Here is an 18945-nt window from a genome sequence, read left to right as displayed (position 1 = left end):
ACTGCATATTGAAAAAGTTTATAACCCTTCCTTCTTATTTCCTTTCCTGTAATGCCTAAAAGTAGAGCTTCTGGTTTCTTAACAAATGTATACTTCAACATTTTTTTCATCTCATTATATATCATCTCCCAGAAGCTCTTCACTTTCCTACACTCCCACCACCACTCAAAAAGTCTTTTATTTGATTTTGGTAGTTCCTCACCTATCATACCTAACAAAACAAAAAAAGCCTCTGTTTTTTTAACAAAAGTTTTCTTGAGTGTTTTCTTTAACTCATTATATATCATTTCCCAGAAAGCTTGTACCACCTCACTAGACCACCAATCTTCTTACCCTCTTGTCACAGCCTAGCCATGCTCACCCGCCATGCACCTGAGGATAGCTATAATGACATTTTCCCACCTCCTATGTATCTTTCAGGGACGCAGGGGGTGCTGTGGGTTAAACCACAGAGCCTAGGACTTGCCAATCAGAAGGTTGGCGGTTCGAATCCCCTTGATGGGTGAGCTCCCGTTGCTCGGTCCCAGCTCCTGCCAACCTAGCAGTTCGAAAGCACGTCAAAGTGCAAGTAGATAAATAGGTACCACTCTGTCAGGAAGGTAAACAGCGTTTCCGTGTGCTGCTCTGGTTCGCCGGAAGCGGCTTAGTCATGCTGGCCACATGACCCGGAAGCTGTACGCCGGCTCCCTCGACCAGTAAAGCAAGATGAGCGCCGCAACCCCAGAGTCTGCCATGACTGGACCTAATGGTCAGGGATCCCGTTACCTTTTATGTATCTTTCATGCAGGGTTGGGTAATGTTGTGGAGCAGAAAGATAAATTCAAGCACTGGGTAAGATTCACCTCCTTTTCTCCCACACGTGAGTGGGTGGGAAGTGGAAAGTGGGAGGCTCCGACAATCATTTGGACAGCAGCCCCTTTTGCTACATGGGGTGCTGTTCCGTGTCTGCTGCGATTGACGGCGAGAGCTCTGCTGGATTTAGTTATTTGGAAGGAGGCCTTCCTAGCCATTGGCTCGGCTGCTGAGGTGCAATGGAATATTTATAAATATTGCAACAGCTCAGAAGGTTTTGAAGGAAATGTCAGCTGCACCAGGGACAGATGGGGCTTTGTGCTGTTGCTTGGAAGAGGTGTGGCCGACATGGGAGCAGGTAACCAAGTGCTGGCCAGCTGTCAACCCTCGTCTCTCGCACACTTGGAAATAAGACAAATACTCGGTGAGATCTGCTTATCAGCAAAAAGGCATTGCGTCCCCTGTGTTTAAAAGGTGTAAGAGCCCTGGTGGTGCAGTCGATCTGGTGTTGGACTTTGGGAGATCTAGATTCAGTCCTCCTTTAGCCTTGAAGCTTAACCACTCTCAAGGAGTTACTGTAAAGCCAAAAACGTACGCCGCCCTAAGCATGGAGGGTCAGAAAGATAAGATGAGGTTGTGGGCATATATTAGCATGGAAGAGAACAAGATGAGAACAAATTTGCTGTATAACCTAAAACGCACAGAAACACTGTTTACCTTCCCGCTGGAGTGGTACCTATTTATCTACTTGCACTTTGATATGTTTTTGAACTGCTAGGTTGGCACTATATTCTGTCTGACACTGATATGTTATACAGCAAATTCAAAAGCATCAATTCTTCAGCGATCAGCCTTCTTTATGGTCCAGCTCCATACTTCCATACATCATTACTGGGAAAAGGGTAAAGTTAAAGGGACCCCTCACCATTAGGTCCAGTCGTGGCCGACTCTGGGGTTGCGGTGCTCATCTCGCTTTATTGGCCGAGGGAGCCGGCGTACAGCTTCCGGGTCATGAGGCCAGCATGACTAAGCCGCTTCTGGCTAACCAGAGCAGCACATGGAAACGCCGTTTACCTTCCCGCCGGAGCGGTACCTATTTATCTACTTGCACTTTGACATGCTTTCGAACTGCTATGTTGGCAGGAGTTGGGATCGAGCAACGGGAGCTCACCCTGTCATGGGGATTCGAACCGCCGACCTTCTGATCAGCAAGTCCTAGGCTCTATGGTTTAACCCACAGTGCCACCCACGTCCCGCATTACTGGGAAAACCACTGCACTATTAACAACTACTAAATGCTACCGCATGAACATAGGCCTGTCAACAAATGCCGAGACATGTGCGCATATATTAACTGAGATACAGACGAACGCCTCCCATGTGTCTTCACGAATCCAGCATTTCTCATTATTCACCCTACTTTCCGGTCACACCTTGTATAAAAATCAAAGCAGCCTAATAAAAACCTGAAAAGTAATAAACCAAAAACGGTTCAATCAGATGAAACAATACAACATTTTAAGAGCCTGGGCAAAAAGAAACCCGTCTTAACCTGCCTCCAAAAAGGTGTACAATAGCAGCACCAGTCTCACCTCAATTGGGAAAGCATTTCAAAGATGTGCCACCAGCATCGAGAAGGCCCTGTCTTCCTCAGTGCACGACACACCTTTCCTACAGATAGAACTTGGAAAAGTTCCTCACCCGAATGAATTGCATGTTATTGCTGTTGCTTGTTTCTTACAATGATTTCAGGGTACAGATCCTTGCAAGGCAGCTCACAAGAAACATTAAACTACAGTACGGTGGTACCTTGGTTCTCAAACTTAATCCGTTCCGGAAGTCTGTTCCAAAACCAAAGCGTTCCAAAACCAAGGTGGGCTTTCCCATAGAAAGTAATGCAAAATGGATTAATCCATTCCAGACTTTTAAAAACAACCCCTAAAACAATTTAACATGAATGGTTAAACTTAACATGATTTTTACTATCTAACGAGACCATTGATCCATAAAGTGAAAGCAATAAACAATGTACTGCAGTCACACAATCAATCAGTAGCTGAACTGGGTTCCACCCAGTCACAAAAACAAAACAAAAAGAGCCGCAAAAACCAAAATGCAAAATAAATAGCAAAAACAGACAGACCTCAGTGCAACGCTTAAAACGGAAGTGTAACAGTCGAAACGGAGCATGTTTGGCTTCCAAAAAAAGTTCGCAAACTGGAACACTTACTTCTGGGTTTGCAGTGTTTGGGTTCCAAGTTGTTCAAGTACCAAGGCGTTTGAGAACCAAGGTACCACTCTTATGTTAAAAAAAATATGCATACATGCAATAAGCACCAGGACCTTTCCCCCGGGGCAGTTGGTTGTAAAGTGGTTCTGCAAAGCTGGAGTGGGAGTTGAGCTGGAGCATGTTTTGATATTACTGTGATGGCTGCATTGGGCTTTGGGGGGCTTTGGCTTTTGTGTGCCCCCTTTTCCATTGTGCAGAGGACCAGGGTGCTCTCTTTTCACTGCCAGCAGCCTGCAGCAACTGGTCCTGCGAAAACCCTGCCCTAGGTAGCCATCCCTTGCCAGGCAATGATAGAGGCTCGAGAGATGAGATGGGAGGCGCAGGGACAACTCCTTGCTAACAGCTTTGAGCAGAAATTTCCATTCTTTGCATGAGTCAAAAGTAAAAGACATTTTGCTCAGGGTTACCATGTTTCAAAAATTCCCGACACCGGTAAAGTTGTTGAGCTTTTGGGGAAACCTGCCCCCCAAAATAGTGATTTTATGCTGTTCCCGCTGCTTTTTTCATCACGTTGCCATACATCTGGGTTTTCCGGCAAAATCCCCCTGGTGCCATTTTATGCCCCAAAACCAGGATGTAGAACTTTCCTGATGTATGGTAAGCCTAATTTTGCTGCTTGAGGCAAAGGACAAGATGCCCCTTGCCTGCTCTGCCATTCCAACTAGACGGGCAATTTAATCTGATTTCCATGCCACCAACAGGATAGCATCCTCCATCACACCCGAGGGCAGAAATTTTGCACGCAGCTCTGAGTGACAATAATAATAATAATAATAATAATAATAATAATAATAATAATAATAATTTATTTATACCCCGCACTCCCCAGCCAGAGCCAGGCTCAGGGTGGCTAACACCAGTAAAATTACAGTAAAATCATAATGGGGAAAAAACCAATTTAAAATACAGATTAAAATGCAGCCCCATTTTAAAAGTAGCCCATAGATCAAAACCAGAAGGGAAAGGAAAACATAAGGGTCAGCCTGAGTCCAAACCAAAGGCCAGGCGGAACAGGATTTCGTCTTTGGAAGGTCACTCTTTGCACAGTTTTGGCTATAACTAGACGGAATGGTAGCTGAAAAAGCCTGCCACTATCACGCCTCCCCTTCCCCGAGCTCCTAGCACTTGAAGGAATACGCCAGAGCTGCCTCACATTAAACTTTGTGGCCCAGAGAGGCAGCAGTGTCCAATGGTCAGAGCTGGCCCCACAGATTCCCTGGGAGCTCCTGGCATCCCCCAGTTACCGTTGGCTTGCTCCACGCGTTACGCTAACAATCCCCAGGCCTTTGGAATCCCAAGCTGCTTTAGAGGAACAGTTTATAATTACATCTAATTAGCAAGGGGGCATAATTATAGCCATTGTCAGGCACAAGCCTGTTTAAAGGCAAGCGCTGGGAGGAATATGGAAATGGAAGGAAAGGACTGCTTGGAGACTTGGCTGCAGCTGAGCTGGGAAACAGGCCCTTATATAGACCTGGAAGTTCTTCTCAGTAGTGGCACCCGCCCTGTGGAACGCCCTCCCACCAGATGTCAAAGAGAACAACTACTACCAGACTTTAGAAGACATCTGAAGGCAGTCCTGTTTAGGGAAGCTTTTAATGTTTGATGCATTACGGTACTTTAATATTTTGTTGGAAGCCGCCCAGAGTGGCTGGGGAAGCCCAGCCAGATGGGCGGGGTATAAATTATTATTATTAATATTATTACTCCAACACTGTCTAACCACTCCACAACACTGCCTCCTTATAGGGATGATGAGGCTGAGGGCACACTGGCCAGGAGCAAACAGGCAGGGCCGTTTTGTCTGCACAGGTACATGTGTGTGCATAGACACACCCCAAATTCTGAACTGATACAGCCTTGTTGGTGATTTTTGGAACTGAACAGCAACAAATAAAACTTCAAGCCTATGACGTAAATATACCTTTTCATTTAGGATTTGTTGTTCATGGGCTATATCTTTCCTACCTGTTTTTTTTTCATCTGTTTGGTGCCCCAGGTTGTTATTTCAGTTTGTTGTGTTTTTAATTGCAATTGATCACTTTATGCTATAACTCTGCAGAACAATGCCATTGGACAGCTTTATATAAATATAGTAAGTAAATAAACCGCTCCCAGAATACCCATAAGGAGCCACCTCTCTTTCTCTCTCCCTGCTTCTCCCTTCCCTGCTAAATGCTCAGCTCAAAAATATCCTCCTCCATTTGGCTTAACCCCTTAGTGTCTCACTGAAACAAAATCGGATATATAACTGTCTTTTCTCATGTTCATTATCCTAGTTTTGACTGTCTTTTCCCCTCCTACTGTGTCTTCTCTCTTACTCCCCTTGCCTCACATTGCTGCTCCAGTCTAAAGTTAGATTGTAATCTCAGGACAGGGCCCAATCCTTTCCTTATGTTCTGTAAATTGCCATGCAATTTAAATTACCGTATTTTTCGCTCTATAACACGCACCCAACCATAACACGCACATAGTTTTTAGAGGAGGAAAACAAGAAAAAAAATATTCTAAACGAAACAGTGAATGTATGATTTTTGTGGTTCATGCTGTGGCCACAGACATGTGATCTGACGGTGAGTTTGGGGTAGCCCAATGCAAAAATCCTGAGGATCCATGTGGATCCACGCTTTGTAACCACGTTTTTGCACCACTGCGGCCCCAAGCAACAGTGGGTGCATGATTTTATTGGTGCAAGCTGTAGCCATGGACATGCTATGTGATCTGATGGTGAATTTGGGGTGACCCAGTGCAAAAATCCTGAAGATCCATGTGGATCCGTGCTTTGTAACCAGGCTCTCTGTCCCTCTCTCCTCCCCACTCAGTGGCTCTTCTCCCGCTTTGCTGTTTCAAAGCGAGCAAAGCGAGCCACACAGGAGGGAAGGAAGGGGAACCATGGATCCTCTGCTCACGATTGCAGCAGATCCCCCCCCCCGCCACCCACAGGCATTCGCTCCATAACACGCACAGACATTTCCCCTTACTTTCTAGGAGGAAAAAAGTGAGTGTTATGGAGCAAAAAATACGGTACTCTCTCTCTCTAAACTGGCAGCACTTACACATCGGAACTCCCTGCCCATTGATACTGAGCAGGCTCCTTTGCCATATTATTGTCAGTGCCCATTTAAAACCCTTTTTTTTTGTTCCAACCAGCCTACCCAGGCGTTTTATTTTGACACATGATTTTAGTAGGTAAAACACTTATGCCTGCTGAACCCGCTTAACAAAATTTCACGGCTGGATAGCCTTGCTGGAACAAAGAAGAGTTTAGTTGGCACTGAAATCCATAGGGCAAAAACAGCAGCCCTGTTTTTCCAAAAAGTGTCACTGCTGCCAATTTAGTTAGCTAGCTAGAGATCACATAAATATGACTGGTGTGTACGTGTATCCAAACACATTTTTATGTAACTTGTTTTTAACATTTGCTTTTAACGGGTATTTTGAATGGACATTTTAGACATGTAGACTGCTTAGAGGTCTTTTGTTCTAGCAGGCTGAGAGTCACCAACATGGACTCACTCTGCCTAATATGTAAGGGGCGATTAATGCACCACGACAGTTGATATGGATGCCTCCAATCGTACAGCTGTTCTCTATATCTGTGCCTCACACAAATCCAGACGACTGTGGAGATTCTCCAGAAATGTTTATAGGGAGAGAGAGAGGTCCTGTTTCCAGATTTAGCTCCAGAAAAGTTATCTATTGAGAATGCCTTTGGGAACTCATCCAAGTTTGATGCAATATTTTTGGATTGGGTCATTTGCAACGTTTGCTTATATTAGGGCCCAGTGAGAGAATATAAATACTTGTATTTATTTTACAAATTTATAAACTGCTCTATAGCCTGGGGCCTCCCAAGTGGTGTGTACAACACTATAAAAATAAAATGCAAAGAATGCAAATTCTGAAAGAAACCGAAACCCTTTCTACAATCTCTACAAGCACTAAAACTGTTCCAACAAATGTATGATTAATATTTAACAAATGACTAGGTGATGCCTCACGGGAAGCCTTATTAAACAAAAATGTCATCAGGAGGCATCATGGCAGTGGGTACCTTCTGATGCTCTATTCCAGAGGGCTGCAGCTGCAACACTAAAAGCCCAGTTTCTGATACAAACCATGTACCTCTGGAGCACGGTATGCTCAGCCATGTCCCATTTGAGGAGAACAGTTGCTGGGCAGGGTTGTATGGGGGAGGTGGAACATAAGCATGTTCCTAGATAAGATTCCTGTTGTGTTCCATTTATAGGTTTTATTGACTAAGATATGCAAATAATATATATAGGATGCCCCTTCCATCAGCTGTCACCCGGCAACAGGCACCATATCAGGCTCCATCAGAGGAGGAGGGAAGAGAAGGGCAACTTCACAGACGCAACAAGGAGACCAGCAACTTTATCTCCACCCAGCTGGCCAGTAGAACAACACATTACTAAAAGCTTGAATCCAAATTTACTTATTTCCTCCTCCTCGCCAATCCATTTTCCTTTTGTGTAATGTCGTTGTGATTGTAAGTCTGAGGGCAGGGTCTGTTTTCTCTCTCTCTACTGATTTGTAAGCTGCTCTGTAGTGAGTTGTTGGGACGCGGGTGGCGCTGTGGGTAAAACCTCAGCGCCTAGGACTTGCCGATCGGCGGTTCGAATCCCCGCGGCGGGGTGAGCTCCCGTCGTTCGGTCCTAGCTCCTGCCCACCTAGCAGTTCAAAAGCACTCTTAAGTGCAAGTAGATAAATAGGGACTGCTTTATAGCGGGAAGGTAAACGGCGTTTCCTTGTGCTGCGCTGGTGCTGGCTCGCCAGCTGCAGCTTCGTCACGCTGGCCACGTGACCTGGAAGTCTTCAGACGGCACTGGCTCCCGGCCTCTTGAGCGAGATGAGCGCGCAACCCCAGAGTTGGTCACGACTGGCCCGTACGGGCAGGGGTACCTTTACCTTTAGTGAGTTGTTGCTGTTTTGCTGAGGAGCAGGATTGAAAAACCATTTCAATAAATAAAATCAGAAGACACAAATAGTTCAGAAGAACCCACAGTCCGTAGTATAAAAACTTCTCACAAACTGAAGATCACCGTACCGTCCCTTCAGTAATGCACAAAAAACCTCGCTATCTCAAATAACTTTGTCCGCTGGCATTCACAGCCGTGTGAGAAACTTTCCCACAACAAATACTTCACACAGAAGCCTTACATTTTGGGCTGCTGTTTATAGGAGTTCTTGAATGTTAGATATTGGCTACCTTGAAATGTAAGCTCGATACCATTATCTGCACTGAGAAACGAGGCTTGTTAGCACAATTATTAATGAATTTGGGCTTTTTTAAAATCATGAAGCAAAATATGCAACATAAAATGTGGAGGTTCACTCATAACTTGGCTGAGATTTTGTGGAAAGTTGGAAATGGGTTCGGCGATGGGCTACCCACCAGCCATCGTTCAGCTTCACTGAATTCAGCAGATAAAGTCCAGATCAGTTATTTGGCAGGGATCAAAGTAACAAGGTCCCCCCCCCCCCCATATAGACATCTTGTGACTTTGTGATACAATCATTTCCTCTATATCTGATGTTCAGGCGGCAAGTGCTGTTGATTATGTAGCCAAAATGCCGCCACCTATGTGGCCTATGCAAAGGTCCGTATAGTTAAGGTGATGTATGGAAGTGAGAGCTGGACCATAAAGAAGGCTGATCGCCGAAGAATTGATGCTTTTCAATTATGGTGCTGGAGGAGACTCTTGAGAGTCCCATGGACTGCAAGAAGATCAAACGTCTCCATTCTTAAGGAAATAAGCCCTGAGTGCTCACTGGAAGGACAGATCCTGAAGCTGAGGCTCCAATACTTTGGCCACCTCATGAGAAGTGAAGACTCCCTGGAAAAGACCCTGATGTTGGGAAAGATGGAGGGCACAAGGAGAAGGGGACGGCAGAGGACGAGATGGTGGGACAGTGTTCTCGAAGCTATCAGCATGAGTTTGACTAAACTGCGGGAGGCAGTGGAAGACAGGAGTACCTGGAGTGCTCTGGTCCATGGGGTCACGAAGAGGCAGACAAGACTGCATGAGTAAACAACAACAACAACATGTGTCAGAAGAAAGAACCAGCAGCAGGCTGGGAAAACTCAAGGTTTGCAGAAATTAAGAGGTAAATGCTGTGAGGTGGGCCCTAACTGGTAGGAGATTCTCGAAACAGCCATATGAACACTGAGCATGCTTAGTGGCCATGGAGTGCTGGCGGAGTGTTGCGCAAGAGGAAAATTAGGAAGAGTGAACAGAATAGAATAGGTTGTGTGGAAGTCTGAACTGCAGCATTTTGTTGCAGTTCCCACTTGCTATTCATAACAAGCCTGCACATTAGGTCCTTGTACACTGTTTTATACATATTTTAGATATTTTTGTATCTTATTTGAATACTTAAATCCCACCAGCACCTTTGTAGGTTTGTTTGTTTTTTGTCTTCTGTGGTTTCAGTTTTTTGAGCAACAACTTCCTGTTTTGTCATTTTAATCACTTGTGAGTATGCTGTTGTGTGCACACATTATTTGACCATGCCTGCTACTCCATGTGCCTGTGAAACCTTTTCCCAGCGACCTCTTCCTAACGCATGTTGCATGTATGCAGCAAATAGAATCATAAAACCACAGAACCGTAGTGCTGGAAGGGATCTCTGAGGATCAACTAGCCCAACCGTCTGCAATGCAGGAATCTTAACACGTGGACTCCCTTCCATTTGAAACCACACCGAGCGCAGCTTTCTCCCATGAACGTCGCACGCGATGAAAGAGAAACCACCACATGCTGGTTCACACGTGCATGCCCACCACCTGTGCAACGTCAGATGGCGACTTGCCCATCTCAAACTTCGCAGCTAAGTCCTCCACATCACCACCAGCCACGCGCACCTGAACCGTTCTTAAGCGCCGTCCTTCTGCTTCCCCATTCGGGTGCCAACCTGGTCCAGCTGCAGAGCCCACGTGTGAACGACGCTTTGCAAAAAGAAAACAACGGACTGAACCGCACACGTGGATTTTCCGAGCTGGCGTCGCTGGGGAGCGAGCAACGCAAAGCCACTGCGGACTGGAAGGAGAAGAAGGGAAAAGCCCCCAGCAACCTGGTTCTGGGATCCACCTGCTCTCAGTCCGGTGCGCGCGGGCTTTGGAGGGTTGACCCGTCTTCTCTGCAAAGTTTTGCAAACTTTCCCCCCACCCCGCGAGCCTGAACTTGCGCGCGGTGTGATTGGCTGAGCGGCGCGCCCCCGGGTGTGCGTCTGTGTGCGAGTGCGCGCGAGTGCGCCTCCGTGTGCGGGCAGCGCGCCGCGAAGAGAGCCCCGCTGCTGAACTGCGCGCTTCTGCTGCCGACGTTGCGCCGCTGGGGCTGCGGATCCCGCGCAACTTGGGCTCGTGTTCGAGATCCACCGGCGGTGAGTGCGGAAACAGCGCGTTGGCGGGGAAGCCTTGGGTCTGGAGAGCGGGAAAGGGCGGCCGGGGAGCCCGGCGCGCGTCTCGCCCTTCTGCAACTCCAGCAGACTGTTGCATCAGACGCGCCGAGCGGGACGCCAGCATGCTGCGAGGAAAGCGGGCCAGGCCGAGACCCTCGCCCCGTTCCCCCGCTCCGATCCCCCGATCCCGTGGCGCCTCCTTGGAGAGGCCCCGATGGGCGCAAGAGCCCGAGCCGTCGGGCATTGCCGGAGTTGCGACGGGAGGGAAAGAAATCGCCCTTGGAACAAAACTCCCAAGTTTTGGGTGGGTCGGCGGGCGAGGATCAAGATGTGGCCAGAAGAGGGGTTAGTTGGGAGGAGGCGGATCGTGGCGGGTGGCGGCGCGCATCGTGGGCAGGCCGGGTCCTCGTCGGTGGGCTTGGCTGGCAGCGCAGGGGTTAAACCGAGAGGACCCCCCCCCCCTTTTGGAGGCCTCTGCTGGGAAGCGGCGGCTTGCAAGGAGGAGGGGGGAGACCAGCTCGTCAGGCTCTGCTCGCGTGTCGCTCCAGACCCGTGTGAAAGGGGCTTGTTGTGGTGCCCAGAGGCGCTGTCGTTGCCACGTGGGCTCCCAAAGGCGATGCAGGCGGACGGGGCCCCGGGAGGTGTCTCCGGGCCTGCGATCGGATCACATCAGAGTTAAAAAAAAAAAAGGGGGGGGGGGAATAATAATAATAATCCATGCAGAAACGAGGCGATGGCAGCAGCAGAAAAAAGTAACGCAGAGTAGCCATTTGTGTGTGTTAAAAAGCCAGGTGTCCTGGATTCAAATCCTGCACAGTTTGAAGAAAGGGGCATGGAGGGGAGTAGGAGTAGTGTGGGGGTCAGCGGGCAAGAACGACTGTTCCTGGGCAGCAGCACATATATCTGTTTATTATTCACTTCACTTGAGTGTAAAAAACGAAACGTCAATGCGGTTTTAAAACCACAACATCACACTTAGTGTCCTCAATTGCAAACTCCTGGTTGTACATCCTCCTGCAAAATGGATTAGAATTCCTCCTTTATGTATGGATCTGAAAGGCTAAAAAATTGGGGTACAATCAACCAACATTAATAAAGTCCTGTTGCAATGCAAAAGTGGCTATTTTTTTTTTTGCTGGATCATGCCCCGTAATCATTACTACCGTACAGTGTGGTCCCATCTGTAAAGATCCTAAACTGCAACCCAACACTCTTTTTAGGGAGTTTGAGCTGTTTTTGCTTCTGAGTAGTCCTGCTTTGTTGGGATTTTGCTGTAAGGGTAGCTAGTCCTCATGAAGTGGCCCTGTTTGGGATCTCCCTCGGTGGAGGGTGGGATCTTGTTGTGGAAGCTGAGAAGAGCAATTCCAAAGGATCTGGGGAAGCCTTTTACCTGTTCGACAGGTCTCTTATTTATTTACAGATCAGATTTCTTATCCGCCCTCAGGTTACATACGCTTCAGGTTATACACTCCGCTAATCCAGAAATAGTGCTTCAGGTTAAGAACTTTGCTTCAGGATAAGAACAGAAATCGTGCTCTGGCGGTGCGGCGGCAGCAGGAGACCCCATTAGCTAAAGTGGTGCTTCAGGTTAAGAACAGTTTCAGGTTAAGAACAGACCTCTGGAACGAATTAAATACTTAACCTGAGGTACCACTGTATAATAATACAATATTAAAATCAATTTGCAACAGATTAGTAAACAGTTGAAACAATTTGCATCTGAAGAATAGGATGAGGCCTAAAAAATAAAACTCATCTGTGAAAGGCCAGGGCAAAGAGATGCATCTTCAATAAATGTCGAATACCATACCACAGGGGTGCCCAAACTTTTTTCAAAGAGGGCCACGTTTGATGAAGTGAACATGCATGTTGAGCTTTCTTTTACAATTTCACCCCAGGACATATACTGCCACAGGGGCTGGATTAAATCGACCATTAGGTCTCCAAAACAGACTTTGAACATGACTGCTATACCCTGAAGGTGACAGATGCATCTCTGTGAGAAGTGAATCTCACAGTTTAGGGGGCGCTACTCGGTCCCTGCAGACGACTCTGGAGTTGCGGCGCTCATCTCACTTTACTGGCCAAGGGAGCTGGCGTACAGCTTCCGGGTCATGTGGCCAGCATGACTAAGCCGCTTCCGGCGAACCAGAGCAGCGCACGGAAATGCTATTTACCTTCCCGCTGGAGCGGTACCTATTTATCTACTTGCACTTTGACGTGCTTTCGAACTGCTAGGTTGGCAGAAGAAGGGACTGAGCAACGGGAGCTCACCCCGTTGCAGGGATTCAAACCACTGACCTTCCGATTGGCAAGCCCTAGGCTCTGTGGTTTAGACCTGCTATTTCTGGGTGTGTGTGTGCCATTTCCTTAACTCTTGGACACAGGACCTTGCAGCACATGGCCCAAATCCATCTGGTCACCTCCTCCAAGCACTGAACTACTTCCCATTCAGATGGAACAGAGGGATGGAGCTGGGTGCCAACTGCCTACTGATGGCACCTCATCCCAAATCTGATGACAGGTCCCAGGGGCTTCGGGCAGATGTTAAATAGCACGGGGGACAAGATGGAGCCTTTGGGGTGCCATAGGGCGGTTCCGAAGGTGCAGAACACCTTGCCTCCTCTCCGCCCCCATAATTGTTTTCTGAAAAGGGCTTTGAGGGTAGGAGTGGAACCGCAGTGTAGCACCCACAACACCTACTTTCCAGTAGGATCTCATGGTCACACTTCCCCATCTCTCTGCAAATGCCATCAAGCAGAATGAACAAGGTATTTTCAGCGAAACTGGTCTGAAATGGGTCTGAGCATACCTGAAGCTGGGCTGCAACCACTGCTTTGAATAAGGTAAAGGTAAACAAGAGTATGCCATGTTAGTTCTTGCATTCAGCCTCATTTACTTTTTATATGGTAAGGTAAAGGTAAAGGGACCCCTGACCATTAGGTCCAGTCATGACCGACTCCGGGGTTGTGGCGCTCATCTCGCTTTATTGGCCGAGGGAGCCGGTGTACAGCTTCTGGGTCATGTGGCCAGCATGACTAAGCTGCTTCTGGCAAACCAGAGCAGCGCATGGAAACGCTGTTTACCTTCCCGCTGGAGCAGTACCTATTTATCTACTTGCACTTTGACGTGCTTTCAAACTGCTAGGTGGGCAGGAGCAGGGACCGAGCAACGGGAGCTCACCCCATCATGGGGATTCGAACCGCTGACCTTCTGATTGGCAAGCCCTAGGCTCTGTGGTTTAACTCACAGTGCCACCCGAGTCCCTTACTGCTTTGAATACCTTGCCCCAAAAAGAGGATATTTGCCACTGGGTGACGGCTCCCATTACTCCAATGAAACATTCCTTGGATCCACCCGTCCACCCCTTTAAGCTACCGAGTTGAGTGAAGATTGAGAGGGCAGGTGTTTGGCCTCTTAAACATTAGGATTGCTCTACTTGGCATGGATTAATTAACCCTTAATATCCTTCAAGCATTTTGTCATATGATCAGTAAAAGGGGTTGTTTCTGCAGCTTTTCAGAGCATAATTATGGGTAGAGGGTGACATTTTCCCAGTCTCTTAGGCAGGCTAAAATGGCAGACTTCTGGGGAGGATGAAAAGGCAGCAAAATGTCATTTAAAAAAATTAATTACATTCTGTATTTTCTGCTGCAAGTACCAAATATTTTGGGCTGCACAGACTTCTATTTCTCTCCTGCTCTGCTTCCATCTCTGATTTGGGAAATGGGAACTGCCGCAGTTCAAGTATTGCCTGGAGGAACTGCCGGTTCACACATGCACCTGTAATATATCTGCACACATCTCCACCCTTGGTGGCTGGCTACTGAATGTGTGAACTGACTCCCATCGGAGACATCCTTGTGTCTGAAAAGATGCGAGGGGAAGCTAAGAGTTCTGCCTGTGGTTTCCAGTGTGATGGCTCATGTGCTGGGTGCAAGACAACCCTAGATCATGCAGCCCTGAGTGCGCATGTGTGAACCAGCCCTTGGCTGGCACCTGAGTGCTTTGACAGAGCAGACTCCACTGAAAAGTGTTGGGCGTGAGGCGATGTGGGCATTGTAACTCTCGTGTCAGATCTTTGGCAGCCCTTTTTCGCCTACACGGCGCCGGTGCTGTCGTCAAACGATGAGCACGCAATGGGTAGAACAGCCGTGACGTGCCTCAGAGTAGCATTCTTTCCCGATTCCTGCAAGTTGCAGCCTGGGCTCAGTGGAAAACAGCCTTGCAAGGTTGTCAGTCTGCCTGTGGATTAGGACCATTCGCCCCTAGAGGCCATGAGTACCATTTCCTGCCTCCTGAGCCAGCCAGGGTCATTTTGGAAGCACCTGGAAAGGGACCAAACTCTGTGTGTCTCAGTCAGTCCCATCTCTCCCACCCCTGAATCCTGGCAGGATTGCTCCTGTATCAGTGCCCACGTGTCTGTGCCCTTTTCCCATTTGCAATCTTTCCCCAGGCTTGGAGCCCACGCAGATCACCCTGTTTTTATCTCTAGGCACGAAGGTTTTGCGTGTCTTCTCCTGGGACAGAGAACCGGGCCTGCAGTCCCTACTAGGGAGGGTGCCAATGGAAGGGGAGCTTTTCCGCACAGCTGGTCTTAATGTCTCCTGTTCCCCGCTGCTTCAGAGAAGGAGAGCGCATGTCGTCTTCTCCCGGGTTCGGCCCTGAGTGGCGCAAGTCCTTCTGGCCGAGCGCATGTGCCCACAATTGCATGGGGGAAACGGAAGGAGGAAGGGGGCCGGAGGCAGCTGGAAGCAATTTCGGCGTTTCCCAACACCCCCATCCGGATGGTGACCAGAATAGCTGTGGCTTCCTTTGTGAAGGGCTTGGCTGGGAAACAAGGCATGTGGGAACTGGTTCAGGCAGCAGCAGGGCTGGCATAGATGCTGGTATTGGGCCCCAGACAGCTGCTGCCCGTTGTTGAGTGCTCTGTGCATAAGATAGCATATGGATGTGGGAGGGTGTGAAATTTGCATATGTTTCAGGGCTTGTGCCTGGTTTGGCAGTGGTGCTTTTTAAACATGTCCTCCCCTCTTGAACTTCACTTGGCTGCTGCCACAGACAGCTCTTGGCTTCCTCTTCCTCCTCCATTACCCCTCGCTCCCACCCCATGGTGCTTTGCCATGTGTTGATCTGGGGTGGGGGGGGGAGAGGATGGCTGTATGTGTCATGTGTGTGTCTCTATTAATTGGACTATGCACATTCATACAGTGAACGCTCGGGTTGCGAATATGATCCGTGCGGGATGCACGTTCACAACCCGCAGCGGCGCGTCTGCGCACACGCGGGTTGTGATTCAGCGCTCATGCGCAAAGCGCGATTCAACACTTCTGCGCATGCACGACCCCCAAAACCTGGAAGTAACGCGTTCTGGTACTTCCGGGTTTCGGCGGGTCCATAATCCGAAAAAATGCAACCTGAAGCATCTGTAACCTGAGGTATGACCCGAGGTCCGGAGGGTGGCAACACGAGAATGGGCCTTTTCTGTGGTGGCTCCCCACTTGTGGCATGCTCCCCCTAGGGAGGTTTGCCTGGCAATTTCCTTACATATCTTTATGCCCTGCAAAAAAAGTTCCTCTTCAGCCAGGCCTCTGGCTGATGAAACATTCTATGGCCTTTTAAATGTGTTGGGGGGGTGGTGGTTGTGTGTTTGTTTTTGCTCTTGTTCTTGTTCTTATTATGTACTTTTGTATTTTTATGTTGTGATCTTTGGATTAAGGTCAGTATGCAAGTTTAACCAATAATAATACTAATAACATACCCTAAGTTCCATACCAAGGAAATCCATGTTCTGGATGCAGAACTGTGTTACGCAAATCTGCATTTGGAAAAATAATAATATTATTATTATTCTTTGCTTGCCTGTTGGCTCATTATATTCATTAGTTGCCTCTAGGTGTTTTGACCGCACTGCCCATCAGCCCTTCGAGGGCAGCAGGTTGAGGGTAGGCTGGTCTAAGTTACCAAGGTAACCAACAGTTAATACAGTTTCAAAACAATACAAGACCATCAGGTTTTTTCCTGGGGGTACTCAAGGGTTCGCAGTACAGTGGTACCTCGGGTTACATACGCTTCAGGCTACATATGCTTCAGGTTACAGACTCCGCTAACCCAGAAATAGTACCTCGGGTTAAGAACTTTGCTTCAGGATGAGAACAGAAATCGCGTGGCAGCAGCAGGAGGCCTTATTAGCTAAAGTGGTGCTTCAGGTTAAGAACGGTTTCAGGTTAAGAACAGACCTCCAGAACAAATTAAGTTCTTAACCCGAGGTAGCACTGTACCGGCACCCCCAACGTTAAAGGTCTGGCACTTACTGTATCAACTTCATGGTGAGTACTGGAACATTTGTTATTTTAAAAAAATACAATCAAATAACAGTACGCAAACCTAGTAAAACAACCATATCTGAGGAGTGAACAACTTAATTCCAGTGACAGTCATTGTATCCGCCGGCAGGCAGACTTCAGGTTTCTGGGAATCTGTTTTGTTTTGCTACTCCAGGGGTGAGGAAACCTTTTGGCCCAGGGGCCGGATCGTTATCTGGGCCACCTTTGATAAGGGAGGACAGGACAGCCTCATATCAATTACGGTAACTGATGCCATCATGATGTCAGGTGATTGACAGGTGGGTTGTCCCACCCACCTGCCGGAACTTTAATTGAAACTTCTCTTGAAACAGAGCTTCCTTCCTTCCTTCCTTCCTTCCTTCCTTCCTTCCTTTTTGTTGTTGTTGTTGTTGTTTAGTCGTTTAGTCGTGTCCGACTCTTCGTGACTCCATGAACCAGAGCACGCCAGGCACTTCTGTCTTCCACTGCCTCCTGCAGTTTGGTCAAACTCATGCTGGTAGCTTCGAGAACACTGTCCAACCATCTCGTCCTCTGTCGTCCCCTTCTCCTTGTGCCCTCCATCTTTCCCAACATCAGGGTCTTTTCCAGGGAGTCTTCTCTTCTCATGAGGTGGCCAAAGTCTTGGAGCCTCAGCTTCACGATCTGTGAGCACTCAGGGCTGATTTCCTTCAGAATGGAGAGGTTTGATCTTCTTGCAGTCCATGGGACTCTCAAGAGTCTCCTCCAGCACCAGAATTCAAATTCACCATAATTCCTTCCTTTTTAGCAGCAATTTAAATGAAAATCACTTCATGCTATTGGACGGGGGATGGGAGGGCACCTTGCTCCAGCAAAGGAGCGGCTGGTCCCAGTTATTCCTTCGCAGCCACACGGGTCCCTGTCCCAGACTTGATGTCCCTGGTCCACCCACCCACCCCATAGCATGGCAGCGTCCGTCCAGAGAGGAGTTTGGGTGCTAGCAGGCCCCTGGGGTGACTTGGTGTAAATTGGCTCCTGTTCCCTTAAGGCTGATGCCCACCTGCCTCTCTGGCCGGGGTTTTTGGTTTGTGTTGTTGATTTCAATATGACACAGTTTTGGAGTTGGGCTGCACACATTCCTGGGTAGATTAACCTACTAAATAAAAGCTTTAAGGCTGCAGATCTGTGCACGCTTTTCCATGGAAGTAAGCCCCCTCAAACACAGTGGGGCTTACTAGGAAGCAAGTGTTCATAAGATTGCATAACTTAAACTGTGTGTTCCTTTTTTCTTTTCCCCCCCTTTAGCTTCTGGTGTGAGTTGAACAATACTTTTTTATTTTGAAGGTAGTCCCTCAGCGCCTTCCTCCTGACAAAGACTGTCAATAACTTTTCCTCATTAAGCTGCAAGTGATTTTAACGCTTCCCTTAATGTCACCCCAAAAACACCTATGTAGTCTTTAGCAAAATGCAAATGTTGGTTAGTGACTCCAAATGGAAAGATCTTAGGAAGTACTTTGCTGTTCTGTTTTGAAAGACCTGGACCATTCCTCGTAGTGAAAGGGGGAGTCAGGTTGAGTGGCTTAAACACAGGGCTCACCTTGCTTGTTTTTGTGCATTAGTTTTTGTGCAGCACACACACAAAATTGCCCTATTTTTGGCATTGGAAAGAGTAGGACATTTCTGGTTTTGTTTCGCCTTAGATAAACCAGGCATCAATTAAGTGTTCTGTAACATGCTTAAAAAATGAAGTGTGTTATTTTTCCATCTATATGCCAAAAGCTTAAGTGCCTTGAAGAATTTCCATTGACTGCATGTTCAACGCAAAGGTTGCCTCACACTTCTGTCTCTATTCCTGGGAATCTGGATGCATTTCTGCACAGCTGCTCTGTTTCTCCTCCTGATGCTGTGGGCTCACATTCAGCACACCTGACAGTTCACCTATACAGTACTATGCCTGGATGTGGAATGTATTTGCAAACAAGAATGCAGCATGTCAGTTAAAATCTGGCTTTTGAAACAGGGAGCTGCATTTTGACAGTGTTGTCTTCCGCTTTAAAGCAACGCAGGTTTCTAGTTCTCATGTTTGCTTTTTGGTGGGGAAGGGGACAATTCAAAACACGTAGGAGATAGTTTATA

General features: G+C 47.7%; 1 protein-coding gene across 2 annotated transcripts in view; it reads left to right on the top strand.

The window, feature by feature from the left end:
• SLC38A5 (solute carrier family 38 member 5) overlaps nucleotides 1-18945 on the top strand; it is a 66066-nt gene that overhangs the window by 8619 nt on the left and 38502 nt on the right. The window contains exon 1 of one of the 2 annotated variants that reach the window (XM_083420231.1): nucleotides 9591-10486. The exons of the other annotated variant lie outside the window; for it this stretch is intronic. The gene's annotated coding sequence lies outside the window, so the exon portion shown is untranslated. Of the gene's footprint in view, nucleotides 1-9590; nucleotides 10487-18945 lie in introns of those variants that run through there. 2 annotated transcript variants of the gene reach the window in all.

Source organism: Podarcis tiliguerta, assembly GCF_965153285.1.
Source record: "Podarcis tiliguerta genome assembly, chromosome: 17".
NCBI classification, from domain to species: Eukaryota; Metazoa; Chordata; class Lepidosauria; order Squamata; family Lacertidae; genus Podarcis; species Podarcis tiliguerta.
Note: the sequence above shows the minus strand (reverse complement) of the source record. Positions and strands in the feature narration are given on the sequence as shown.